Source organism: Stegodyphus dumicola, chromosome X2 (assembly GCF_044657685.1).
Source record: "Stegodyphus dumicola isolate Sdum_Otavi_A_Nest chromosome X2, ASM4465768v1".
In the NCBI taxonomy this organism is placed as follows: domain Eukaryota; kingdom Metazoa; phylum Arthropoda; class Arachnida; order Araneae; family Eresidae; genus Stegodyphus; species Stegodyphus dumicola.
The window spans coordinates 124,251,612-124,265,289 of NC_140781.1; positions in this window are offsets into that span (position 1 = coordinate 124,251,612).

Sequence of the window (13,678 nt, forward strand, 5' to 3'; positions counted from 1 at the left end):
ACAACGGCCATTTCATTATCGATGGCAAAAATCTGCCTATCGATAGTAAAAGGAAAGCCTGGGCCATCTGAAAAAGCGGCGACCAATAATATATGCTAGGATTTAAACCGTATAATTTGGATGTTTTATGTAATTTGTTTTATAATTTTCATGAAAAATAAGAAATCAATTGTTATCATTTTTATAAATTGTAAAGGTGTTAAATAAAGCAATGCTTTTTTATGTATTAATTATTATTCATTTTTAAGTTTTATGAACCTTTAGGAATATAATTTGTGCATTTGATCTAGATAAACTGTTCTGTTGTTAAAATGTTTTGCATAAACTTACAAATTTCTGGGCAGTATAGCGATAAAAGTAAGTAAAATATTTACACAATTGAACATGTGGAAAGATGTATCCAAAAATTTATGTAGATATATTTCTGTAATTCAGCTTAATTCAAGGCAATTTTTTTGAGATTCATAAATATGAAATATGATGATATTTTTTTCACTGTTGCATTTTTTATTCAATATCAGACAAAGACATTTTCCCATTATGGATAGAACTATTTTTGATCACGAAAGCATTAGAAATAAGTTAGAATTAAATAAGCTTTTAATTCTCTTAACTTGGAGATGCACTGAGCTGAGCAACCATCTAAATCCACCATCCCTTAATGAGCTGTCGCTTTTGACATGTATAATGCAAATCGATCTGCTGTTTATTTTTATCTCTATTTGTTTAGCCTTTTAGGTTTTCTGATTCCATGAAGTTATTTCATTTACTGTAGTTTAATCAAAATTAACACTTTTCTCAGGTTTCCACTATAACAATCTTCCCCTCCTCTAAAATATTTCTAAAAATTGATAGATGGATAAAAGTTACAATGTGTTTTTTAATTGAAATTAAGAATTATTAAAAATTTTTAAAGTATGCAAATAAATGAAAATTTTAAAAATGAAATACTATTTGCATCAAGTACCAGCCTTCTGAAATGAGCTATTACGACAACTGCTATAGCCAATAAATAATATTTGAATTTCTGTTTTAGTGTATTACAACTTAAAGCTGAAGTACTTAAGCATACTAAAATAACTTTCTTTCCTATCTCTTACATTTTGTATATGAAATGATTCTTTAATACATTATGGTAATATTGTGAATAAATCAGAAATATCCCTTATTAAAAGAAAAATTGTAAAGTGCACCCAACAGGTTGCTAATAAAACCTAAAAAAATTCTTGAAATATGCAGAAACATCATTTTTAAAGGCTTTAATGCATTTAGATTTCGAACTATTTCTTAATGGTATTCTGTACGTAGTAAATTACGGATATCATCTTTATAACTTTAAAACAAGAAATTAACAATAGCGAAGCGTTTCATTATAAATTTAACATATTTTTACTGGAAAATACATGCACGGAACAGCTTAGAAACACGTACGTTTCACTGCCGTAATGCAATATTTTGAAGTTACAAACATGGAAGCCGCTTGTTCGGTGGAGTTTCATTACCCGATAGTGGAAGAAATTGTGAACCCTCCCTCCTTCTATTCTAACCTCCTTACACAAAACCAGAGCAAAAGTAATACACATGATAAAGGAATAGGCGCGTAAAGGAATAAAACCCTGCAGATTAAAGATATCGCATCATCTTATACATTTACTATTTTACATTTTTGCTTTGATATCGCAGTGTCTGTATGCCAAGAAAACAATACTTTGAAAAATTGCAAAATAATGCTACATTGCGAAATATCATCATTTTAAAACAATTTCTAATCTGCCTATATGCAGAGTTTTAATTGCTGAACTTCATGAATATATAATATTTAATTTCATGCTTTTATCTAAGCAGATTTATATATATATATGTTTAGACATACTTTGAGTCTAGTTGTGTACAAAACGGGGGCTGCAAAGGGCCATATGCACCTCGAAATTTTTTTCTTGTAACCAAACTTGATAACTGCCATTATTTCCCTAATTTTCTCGTTAGAGGTCTTTTTGAATAGCCTTATCCTCTAGTTTTTCTCTTGTCGGTCGAGATCACAAAACCTACTTTGTTAATGTTTATCCCAATTATTCACTAAACAGTGGATGAACATGTATTGTAGTAGTCAAGCTATTGTATGTTGGAAGGTTATTAAGAGTGAATTTTGAGAAACACGAATGTAGCCTTTTAGCAATAGATGGCGCTGACCGTTGCACTGGTTTTCTGATGTCAGAATAACGAGTTGCTACCTTTGGCAGGATTCTCTCGGAGGTGATGGAATTTTTTGCCAAAGAGAGTTGACGCTAATGACCCGAGTAAACATAGCAACACCTTATTAAGATTTAAATAACACAACTCTTAAGCTATGAATACCATCTGGAATACTGGAGAATGGAAAAAGACTTAATAGGGGGTCTATAGGCTTTTTTCAAAGCAGAAAGGATATACATTCAGTGATCGTCTTTCACTTGTGCAATGTTAAGCGCTGTAATGAATTAATACTTTCTATTCGTTCATTGCCTTCTGTAGATTTAGTAAATTTCATTTCCAATATTTAAAAACGCTGATTCGCTTTTCAAGCAGATTATAAACTCTAGGATAACAATTGTTAACTATCTTTTTTTAATCCTTGTGCTGCATTGGTAATATTTTTATTCTTGTCTTATTTAGGAATTTTGATTTGCCTATTCTGCATCGGACATTATAAAATTTTTACCACATTAAAAGTAGCAGGAGCTGTAAAATAAAAATATAACTCAATCGTTTCATAGCCAATTTTTTTGTCTGATGACTTAAGAGACTACCTCTTAAAATGACCAGTGTTTCTGAAAATATACGTGAAGCATTGCTTTTAAAAAATCGTTTTCATGGAAAATCAAATCTTTTAGACACGTTGAAGATTCTCTTTGAAAGGCTATATTATATTCTGTAATTTTTTTTCAATTTAAATGATATTCGGCATAGCTAGAACATTTGCCGCCCAGGGCGGACTCTGATTGTGTCCGAATACGCAGTCTTTGAATTTGTCTCTCCTCTTGCTATAAGCAAATGACTGAGTGTAAAAACGGCAAGGAGAAAAATAAATTAAAAATCTACCTTTACATCTGAAAAAAAATTTAATTCCATCATTTTAAAGTTGCAGTATTACTATTATATTTGTTTGCAACTATTACAGAGTACTAAACTATTACAGAGTATTATGCTGATACAGAACTATTTCTTAAATACAAAATTAATCATTTGTAGTTCTAAAATGATTTTTATTTAAAAAACTCTTGTCACAACTAGAAACACAATTCTGAAAAAAATTCTCAGTAGTAAAAAATTACATTATCAGAGGAACTGTGTTTTAGAATAAATAGCAAAACGTGAACAGGACCCACCTTCCACATTCCCGTTTCGTTTTCTTTAATTATAATAACCTAAATAAAAATTTGAAACACTTCTCTCTAACTGAAGGAATTCTTCCTTATTAATCTTTTGATAGCCCTCAACCGAGCTTAGCTCATATTCCAGTTACGCACTACAGTGGGCGCAAACAAACGCAGCTCGTATTAAAAATTTCCGTCTGACATATATCGCTCGTATTTGGAAAGAAAGAATTGCTTAATCTCGCTACCCCCCGTAGGTTTAATGCACTGAGATCACAATTTAGTTGATATTCGTAATTTTCAAGTTTTGAATGAATAAAAATGGTATAAGAGTACGTAGCTGTTGAAATCTCGCGGTGATTCCTTTGGATACTGATCTACAGAGAAATTTACTTTTCTTCTTAAGTTAATTACATAAAGTAGTTCAGAATCATATGTTCTTTATTCGCTTGAAAGATCCACAGGACGACTAACCTCCATCAAATATTATTTCATATGAAATTGGTGTCTCAAAATTACACTGTCGGTGGCGGACAAGCCCCCTCTAGCTACGCTACTGTGCCTGACATCTTATGAATTAAGGAAATGTAGATGAAATTTTCGTATATAATTAAAAGCCTTTATTAACTTTATAAGGAAAATACAAAGAAAATAGAAGCAAATTATCTGAATAAAAATGTAAATTATAAGACATGTGAATATATTGTAAATTTAAGTTCTGGTTTCTGCACTTCAGCTCTTTATTAGCACTTGGAAGTAGGTCTTACAATTTTTATTCGAATGGGAAAATTGAAACTCAGTTCTTTTTAAAATATGAAACGTTGCTAAACCACGTGCTATAATACCTATGATAAGAAAGTCGTTGACCAATTATCTATTGATATGAAATATACATCAACTTATGCATCCTAAAGAATATAAGTAGCAGTGTTGCAAATCATGCATTAGCTTCAAATTTTTACCAGTATTAAAACTATTGTTAAGATCCACCAGCGGCCCACGGTAATATTGCTGAAAACAGCTACATCAACTCCAGTTCATATCCCGACGAATGAGCTCTCTGTATTGGAGTTTTTCGTGGTTCCTTCCCCAAGAAAAGATGTATATTTCTGAGGGAACTTTAAATATATTTCCTCGAAAATTCATTCTTCAAAAAGATAGTGAGCTATTTTTTTACGTTTTCAAAAGTTTATTGAGGTCATTATGTTTTAATTTAAAATGATTCATGCAGGTTTATCCTGTTAAATAAATTGAATTTTAAAATAAATCTTTCATGTGATAGCAAAAAAAAAAAAAAAAAAAAAAAAAACGTGTACAACTATGAGACGTAAGTTTTCAAATTTTTTCATGGTACGCACCTTAAAATATATTAATTTAACGATAAATAAAAATACTGTACTCAGAAAAAAATCTGAAAACTAACAGCCTCATGAGTAGCCGAAAGATTAAACCACTGAATATTGGGAGTTCGATCCCAGTCTAAAGGGTTAGCTGCAGGGTTGGTTTTCAGGGTTTTCCCCTTAGGTGAAAACGAGCCACTTTCCTTTAAAGTCCTCCGCAAAGGCACCTCTTCTACTAAGCAGATGCATGCTTTTCTACATCTGTATAACCTAACTTGAAAAATAGAAACAAAAGAGAATAAAGTATGACATTTCCTTATACAAATATCTCATTCTTTTATAATCGTTTGGAAGTACCATACAAAATATTCTGCGCCAATGAAATTACTATAATGTATTCTTTTTTAATACTAGCAAAAGTGATGGTTGAAAAGGATACGGCATTTCGAAAGGGAGCACTTTTGAAAGTAACTCTTTACCTAAAAAAGCAGATGAGTTTTAATCCTGTGTTCAATCGAAAACTTGTTCTAAATGCATTGTGGAGGACCTCGAAAAAAGTTAGTAAACGTATGCAACCACTTGTGGCCCCAACAAAAGTTCGTTTACTCATTCCTTTTCCCCTTTTGAAAATTTGTCTCCATGTGACTAATTTTTCTTTCAAAAATTAAATCTATCTGCTGAAGGAGTTTTTATTTTGATAATGAAGAGATTCAAAGAACTGAAACATGTATGTTTAGAAAAGAAAGGTATCTGGGTGAATCGTCCCGTTCGTTATCTAATCACGAACTTCCACGTTCGTTATCTAATCATGAAGTGTCCAGGAACTTCTCCAAAACCTATACTTCGCGGTATTCTGAACTTATTTCAAAATTCGTAATTTATTAAACCACCTCGAAAATTTTGCTTTTGATACTATCTGGTAATGGGGTATCCCAGTCTACTTTTACCGCCCAAATTTACTGTAACAGTAATTTTGCAGGCAATAAAACAGGTGTCAAGAAACCCAAAGAATCAAACATTGTCTGCGTTAATGACAAAACCTCTCTTTTAGACAAATTCTCCGAAACCAATACAGTCTTAATTTCAATATAAAGGTTATCTTCTATTCTGCCCCCGCTTTCCTAGCCTGCCTTCGTGGTGTGGTTTTTCTGCACACTGGGCCGGTATTCCAGAGGTCCATGGTTCGATTCCCGACGAAGATGGGTGCAAAGTTTTCATATTGTCTGCTTCTGAAAATTCCTAATGTCTCTACACAGTTTTCCTGTAAAACAAAATTTTATTAACTCCGCTTTCATTTACTGAATGAAAAGTTTCAGGACCTTATAAGTACGCCTAGATTGTTCCGAAATCTGAATGTTTTTGTGCTTCCGTAATTAATGTTTCTCTTGAGTCTGAGACAATAGATATTAAAATATTATAATTTATTCTATTTTTGTTTTCATTAGTTTTAATACTAGATAACGTGTATGCGACTTTCTTTTATTTGCAATATCTGTATGGTTTTGACCTACATGGTTAATTTTTCCCCACCTCTATTTCATGACTTATGGAGTGCATGACACCAGGATTCTCACTATAAAATTCAGCATACTCATTTATGACCCTCGTTATTTCTTCAAACTGATCTAACTCAGCTTTTGGCAAAGGTACGTGCTCATTTATTCTTTGAGTCATGTTTAAAGTTATAGAATTTTCATTCAGATATCATTTAGATTTCACTTTTTGTAAAAAATAGACACCTAAATTGCACTATTCAATCTTTACAATACTAAAAAGAGCATTTTCTGCTATTCATTTTTAACTTTAACATTCAATGTTAAATTTTCCAAGATTTCACATTCAGTACCTTGGGTGGAGACTAGCATACCAGTCACTTTAAACACTTTTTACTTCTGAAAATACTTATTGAAAAATCGAGCAGAGACAAAACTCTTCTCACTCCCAGAATCAGTAAACGCTTTGGTTAGTATACCATTCAACAATATTTGTAGATAAGGAAGCTCTAGATTTTTCACTACTCCCTACCTAGAGGTTTACTCCCACCCTAGAGGATATTTCAGACTCTTTGGGCTTACGACTTTTACTCAGTGAAGTTTCTTTTTCCTCCCTATTGGTGTACGACTTTTACGTAGTGAACTATTCTTTTCCTATCTCTTTTGGTGAGCAGTATTGCTTTGACCTTTTACTAGAAACTTCTTAAATTAAAACTTCTTCTTCTGGGGATTGGATTGGATTATTCAGTTATGGCAAAGTACACGAGGGCTATCTGCCTAAAGGGAGGGATGCCTTCGTGGAGGACTTTCTAAGGGAAACTGGTTCGTATACACGTTACACATGGGGAAAACCACGAAAACGCCCATGCAGCCAGCCCGTTCGCGGGTTTCGAACCTTAGACCGAACTACCAGTGTTCAGCGTTTTTACCGCTCGGCCGCTGGTGGGCTTATTCTTCTGGGGAATGCTGCGAGAAAAGGTTTCTGTTTCGCTGGTATTAATTTTCGGAATTCTATTTTAGTACTTCATAGCCAACTCAAAAAGCTCATTTAATGACTTCGGATTTCTAATTTTAATAAAATCTTGCACATTAATCAACAACTTTGTAATACTTACATCCAGAATTTTATTTTCATTCTCACTGGGCTACAATAATTGACAAATTTTAGTTTTTCTTAGGATGAATTTTATCAGTTCTTCGTTCTTCATTCGAGATCATTTCATTCGGTTTATTTTCTAATTTTACTTTATTGCGTACAGGGAAAAATGCATTTAATGCACGGTCTGTTTGAAATTTTCGTGATAGTGAGTCGGTAACCCTACAGGGCAGACTAAAGCTTTACCTATACACCTCCTACCAACTTAGAGCTTGGCCTTTTAGTGCTGATGCCGCTATTAATGTCTTCTGGGAATTTGGTGTTCTATACAGCAAAAAATGAGTTTCTAAATATTAAAAAAAAAGTACAAGCGAACCCTTACTCAACTCTGTTTGAAAAAACGCATTTTGTTTTTCAGAATAAGTATTACAAGCAAACTGAGGGATTAGCCATGGTAAGACTTTTTATTAGTCTCATTCTGGCTGACATTTACATTCATTATTAAAAGAACTTTATTTAAACATCTGTATTACCATCAAACAGGGTAAAAGTATCGTCTACGAAGCGGAACCATACCATCAAAATTATTTGAAACTTTGAACTATGATACTTTTACCCTGTTTGACGGTAATAAAGAGGATTTAAATAAAGTTCTTTCAATAATGAATTCCATTGATCCTGCTATTCATTTAACTTTTGAACTTGAGACATGCAATTCTCTTTCGTTCCTCGACATTTTGATCATACGTAATACATCCAACTTATGTACTACGGTTTACCGTAAACCTTCATCGGTTTGCCTTCCACCACCCTTCAAATCATGTCATCCGACTAGACAGAAGTTAGCTTCATTTTATTCCTTTGTTTTCAGTGCACTTCAAGTTTACTCCTCCAAACAGGCTCTTGATCAAGAACTAAATTATTTAAAATCAGTGGCTATGGACAGGGGCCTTTCATCCAACATTATTAACCAAGGAGTTAAAAAATTCTCTTCTCTACACACCAAAAGGCACACTCTTGCTTTAGGAAATTATAAGAATTCTGTTGTCATTCCTTCCTGTACATCAATTAGCTATAAAATTGCACGTATTTTACAGTAATTTAACTTTCGGGTTGTTTATTCTCCTATCAATAAAATTCTGAGTTCCCTTCTTAAGGACCACATTCCGAGCATGAATTCCTGGGGTATTTACAGGATTCCTTGGAGGTGTGGTTTAATTTACATTGGCCAAACTAACACAGTGTTCAAATTTTGCATTAAGGAATATGAGGGATATGTTAGGATAAAAGAAACACAGAAGTCCTTTGTTATACAGCATTGTTGGTCCGAAAATCACACTTTCCATTTTTCTGCAGCCAAAATATTCAAAAAAAAAAAAAAAAAATCTTCCATTGGTGAATTAGATTTTCTAGAGGCATTTTACAATCAAGAAAATCTTTCTGTTCTTGTTAACGACCCCAATTCCAATCCTTCTTTACCTTCAGCATTTAAGAAAATTATGTTTTAGTTTTTGTTTCATCAGTAGATGGTGCTGGTAGCTTAACTCTTGTGCAGCCATTCTTGTCTTATCTCGTTCATTTGCACTTTGGCAGCTGACGATGATGGTTCGGTAAAATCATCGAAACTAGTCCTGTGAAAATTTGCAAATATGACGCTGATCTATGTTGTTTGACTTCTAAATTAATACTTGTTCGGCGTGTTATTTTACCTTAATTTCACTTGTTCTTTGAGCCAATTTATTAACCAAAACAAAATACCTTTAAACTGTAGCAAACATTTTTACACAATTATTTCACTTAACTCGTAAAAACCGTTTCAAAACATATCACTCTTTCAATTTTCGTTCACAGTTTAGGACTAATTTTTATTACTATTTTATTCACAAAACGTTGAGCACCAGTATGTTCAAATCCGCTGGGCTAAGTTCAGATTACGTTGGGCGACAGTAAGTTCAAAATATATTAGGCCCCAATATGGCACTTTTTGTTTTGGGTTCGCTTTATTACGTTTGGATTAATGTTACCAATACAGCTAGTTCTATGGAATCTAGGGCCCACCAGCGGCCGAGCGGTAAAGTCGCTGAACACTGGTAGTTCGGTCCGAGGTTCGAATCCCGCGAATGGGCTGCCTGCATGGGTGTTTTCGTGGTTTTCCCCCATGTGTAACATGTATACGAGTCAGATTCTCTTAGAAAGTCGTCCACGAAGGCATCCCTCCCTTTAGGCAGATAGCCCTAGTGTGCTTTGCCATAATTAAATAAACCAAACCAAATCTATGGAATCTAATTAAAAAACGCTACTAAGTTTTTTCCCGGAGATATCTAGATGGAATGGATAACTGCATGTAGACCAAGACTTAATAGCATTTAATATTAAACCTTTATTGAGAATTACAAGCAAAACTATAAAGATAAGAGTCTATTTGAGGAAACTAAAACTCACATTTGTAGAGTTGCGCGCCTCCAACTTGCACGCAACCAAGAGGTGACTGTTGAAACTGGAAAATAGACAAAGTCTTGCTAAGGGTTTAAGTCCCTTTTTATTCAACGTAATAAATTACAAGTGCGTGCTCTTGACGCTCACAAACTACGCCGACCCGGCGGTAAAATAAAAATAAGAACCTGAAAAGAAAATAATAACAAGACTCTAACTACGAGGCTCTCTAAAAGAAACTAACCTCACCGCGTTTTACAATACCGCTGCTAGTTCAGCAAACTTTGAATATCACGTTGAACGATTAACAATTCTCCAAGGCAAGCACACAGGCCGACACGCGGGGTTCTTCAATTTCTGGCTAACTACCTCCGCGCTCGTGAAGTAAGAACAGCACACCTCGAACTCGTTTCCTTTCTATTTAACTCAGAATACTTCCGCTGATAATTTGAATCCTTGTGCGTTCTACTAAAATTTACATACTCTGGCATTGGCAGTTCCAGGGGAAAGTAAGGCTTGACAGGAAAGATAGTTTAAACTTAAAATAAATGTTAGTTAAAATAAATATAAACCCTACACATTTCAAAGGTAATCCTACAAGGAACCATAATTCACTACTTTTTATCAAGCAAGACATAAAATCTTTAGCTTACCAATTGAAGAGGTTTTTTTATCCTCCGTCGTCACGTGTTACAAAATGAATAATCAAAGACTACTGCTTTTATTGGTTGCATTTTTATTATCTGCCACGCTTATGACCAGACTCGGTTGCCGTTTTTTAGATAGATTCCAATTAAGGTGGGATCAGACATCCAACATAAAACAATTGCAAGCTATCGCCGACTGATTTGGCCGACTGACCGACTACCGGTTCCAGTTAATTGCCTAAATCCTCAAAATCTGCATAACCCTCTGGAGGGAGCGAGCTCCTGACTAAGTTCGAAGTGATAGAAAAATATGCAAATTGTCATAATCTGATAAAGTCAACTTTGTTGCATGTTTTGCTGCAGCTAACTCTTAATTTATTACTTAATTGAATCTTCTGTAGCTACTTTAATCTGGTAACAAATAGTGTTACGAATAATTGCTGCAATAAATGATTTCAATTTCAAAAGAAGTATATTCCATTTATCAGTGGATAAACTATATCTAAACTGAGTTTAATTTCTGCACACTTCCCAGTTTGTAAAGCACTAGTGTGAGATAGTAAACTTTCTATCACATGTGAAGAGCAAAATGATATCCACATGATAAAAGTAGTGGCCACTTAAAACACAACCCACGTTTTTACACGACAACAAATTAGTAGTATAGAAATGATATTTTCAATATTAACACTTTTCAAGTGTTCTCACGATAAAAACCTTCTGTACCGATCAAAATCAACAAAATAATAACAATAACAAACTCCCAGCATAGTAGTAGCAGTTATTATAAACATACAACTTTGTTGGTGACCGAAAACACATAATTGTATCATGATAAAACATTTTCCCATTTATTTATTTATTTATTTATTTAGGACGCAGTCCGGCTCGCCTGACGAGCAAAGCTCGTCTTATGATACGAAGGAGCTGTGCCTATATTACATTACAAACAAACAAACAAACAAAAAACAATACAATAAAAATACAATACAATAGTAAATCAAGCTATAAAACAAACAAACATCGTCTTACCGGTTTTTATAGTACAAAGCTATAAAAACCAGTAAGGCGTCACATTATAAGGTAATAAACCTTTTACCATATGAAAGCTGAACACCAAAAATATATGCACGTGATAAAAGAATTGCCCACTTAAAACATAACTCACTTTTTCCACAACAAATTAGGAATACCGGAGCGAATTTTTCAATATTCATATGATCTCAAGGTAAAACAGTCTCTACATATCAATATCTAGGAAAAATAATAACAACTAATTCCTAGCATTACGGTTTTGCTGGCATTCTGAAACACACAATTGTAATCATGATAAACCTTTTTACCATATGTGAACACCAAAATGATATCAATATGATAAAAGCAATAGCCACTTAAAACGAAACCCACAAACCTTTATAGACAGCAAATTATGAGTATAGAAATGAGTTTTTCAATATCATCATTTTTCAAGTGATGTCAAGGTAAAAACCTTCTGTATCTATCAATATCAACAAAATAATAACAATAACCAATTCCCAGCATAACGGTAATAAACATACAATTTTGTCGGTGATCGGAAACACATAATTGTTATCATGATAAAACCGTTTACCATATATGAACACCAAAATGATATCAACGTGATGAAAGTAGTATCCACTTAAGAACATAACCCACTTTTTATACGACAACAAATTATGAGCATGAAAATGGATTTTGTAATATTATGAATCAAAGTAGTTTGCATATATAAATAACAGTAAAGAAATAATAATAACCTATTGCCAGGATAAAGGTAGCAGTTATTATAAACATAGAATTTTGTCGGCATCCTGAAACACATAACTGTAATCGCGAAATGATATACAAGTGATAAAAGTAGTAGCCACTTAAAGACAACTGATAAATACTGGTACAAATTCTGAGCGTTTAATGATGTAACTGGTAATAAATATGCCACATCTTCAAAAAATGATAATAAGGTGCTGAAAACATAAGCACTTGTAACAGCTTTTTCACAGTTGTAGGCCATGCTGCACAAATTCCTTTCTTTAAAATCAAAACATGAATTTTAAATATGACACGACAACAACACTTTCATTCATCATAATCAGTTTTATCATTTTCTTCTAGATCCTCAAATTATTAATAATATTTATCGTATTTTTACCTAACATACCCTAAAAAACCATCATTAAATTACTCCGTAAAGGAACTAACAGAGAATTTGGAAAAATTCTACGAATAATACGAGATTGAGGAACAACAATGTAACTTGAATGGAGTAAAAATTTATTAGCATGTGCAGAGATCGAGTTCAAGAGACAATTGCAGTATATGCATATTTCTCTTTATTCATATTCAATTTATATACTTGCCCTTAAAGAAAGTTTAATTCAGATTCTTTTCAGATAATACGATTTGCAATTTTGAAAATATCTTATCCACAATTCGTATACAGTTTTGAATGTATTCTGCATAAGTTATGAGATAGGCTTTCCAACTTCCTTTAAAGTACTTCTAATAACACATTTATGCTACTAATCTTAAGACCGATTTCAGAATTTCTGGAGCTGAGTTACTTATAATATCAGTTAACATAGTAGAATTTTCAGTATGCACGGTAGTCCAAAATTTTATATTCTACGCACATGTTGAATTTTTTTAAGTTTTCGAACTCTCACTCACCATCACACTTTTCTTTTGTTTTTAAATTTTCTTCTATTACTTTATACAGGTGTTTTTATTCTAGATGAGGTTTGTTTTCTTTTTATGTGATGCTTGATGTAGAATTTGATAATATGTAGGATGGGCCATCAGGAGACTGATAGGAAACAGATTCCTTTTTAAAACATGGCCGAGAAATAAGAGCTTTAATCAGCTATGCTGACTTTTCATCAAATATTTCCGTTTCTCGAAGCACGTTATCTCCTCGAAAATGCAATTCACACACATATAAAGCAAGATATTCTAAAATTAACTTATTGTTACAGTAGTTACATATATGTTAAAAATTAGTAACAGACGTCAATGAGCCCTATGATTTAAATCAGTATTTTGATAAAAATACCAATTAAAATGCCAGTTTATATAATTCAATTACATACATAATTTTTAAAGTAATTGATAATGTCTAGAAAGATCATCGGGATTATTACAGTTTTATTCATAGAAATTTATAAGACTGGGAAATAACAGTGTGTAACAAAAACTGAGTACTCAAAGTTACCATATATGAACACCAAAATGATATTAACGTGATAAAAGTAGTATCCACTTAAATACTAAACTTATATGCATCAATATGAAAATTTTC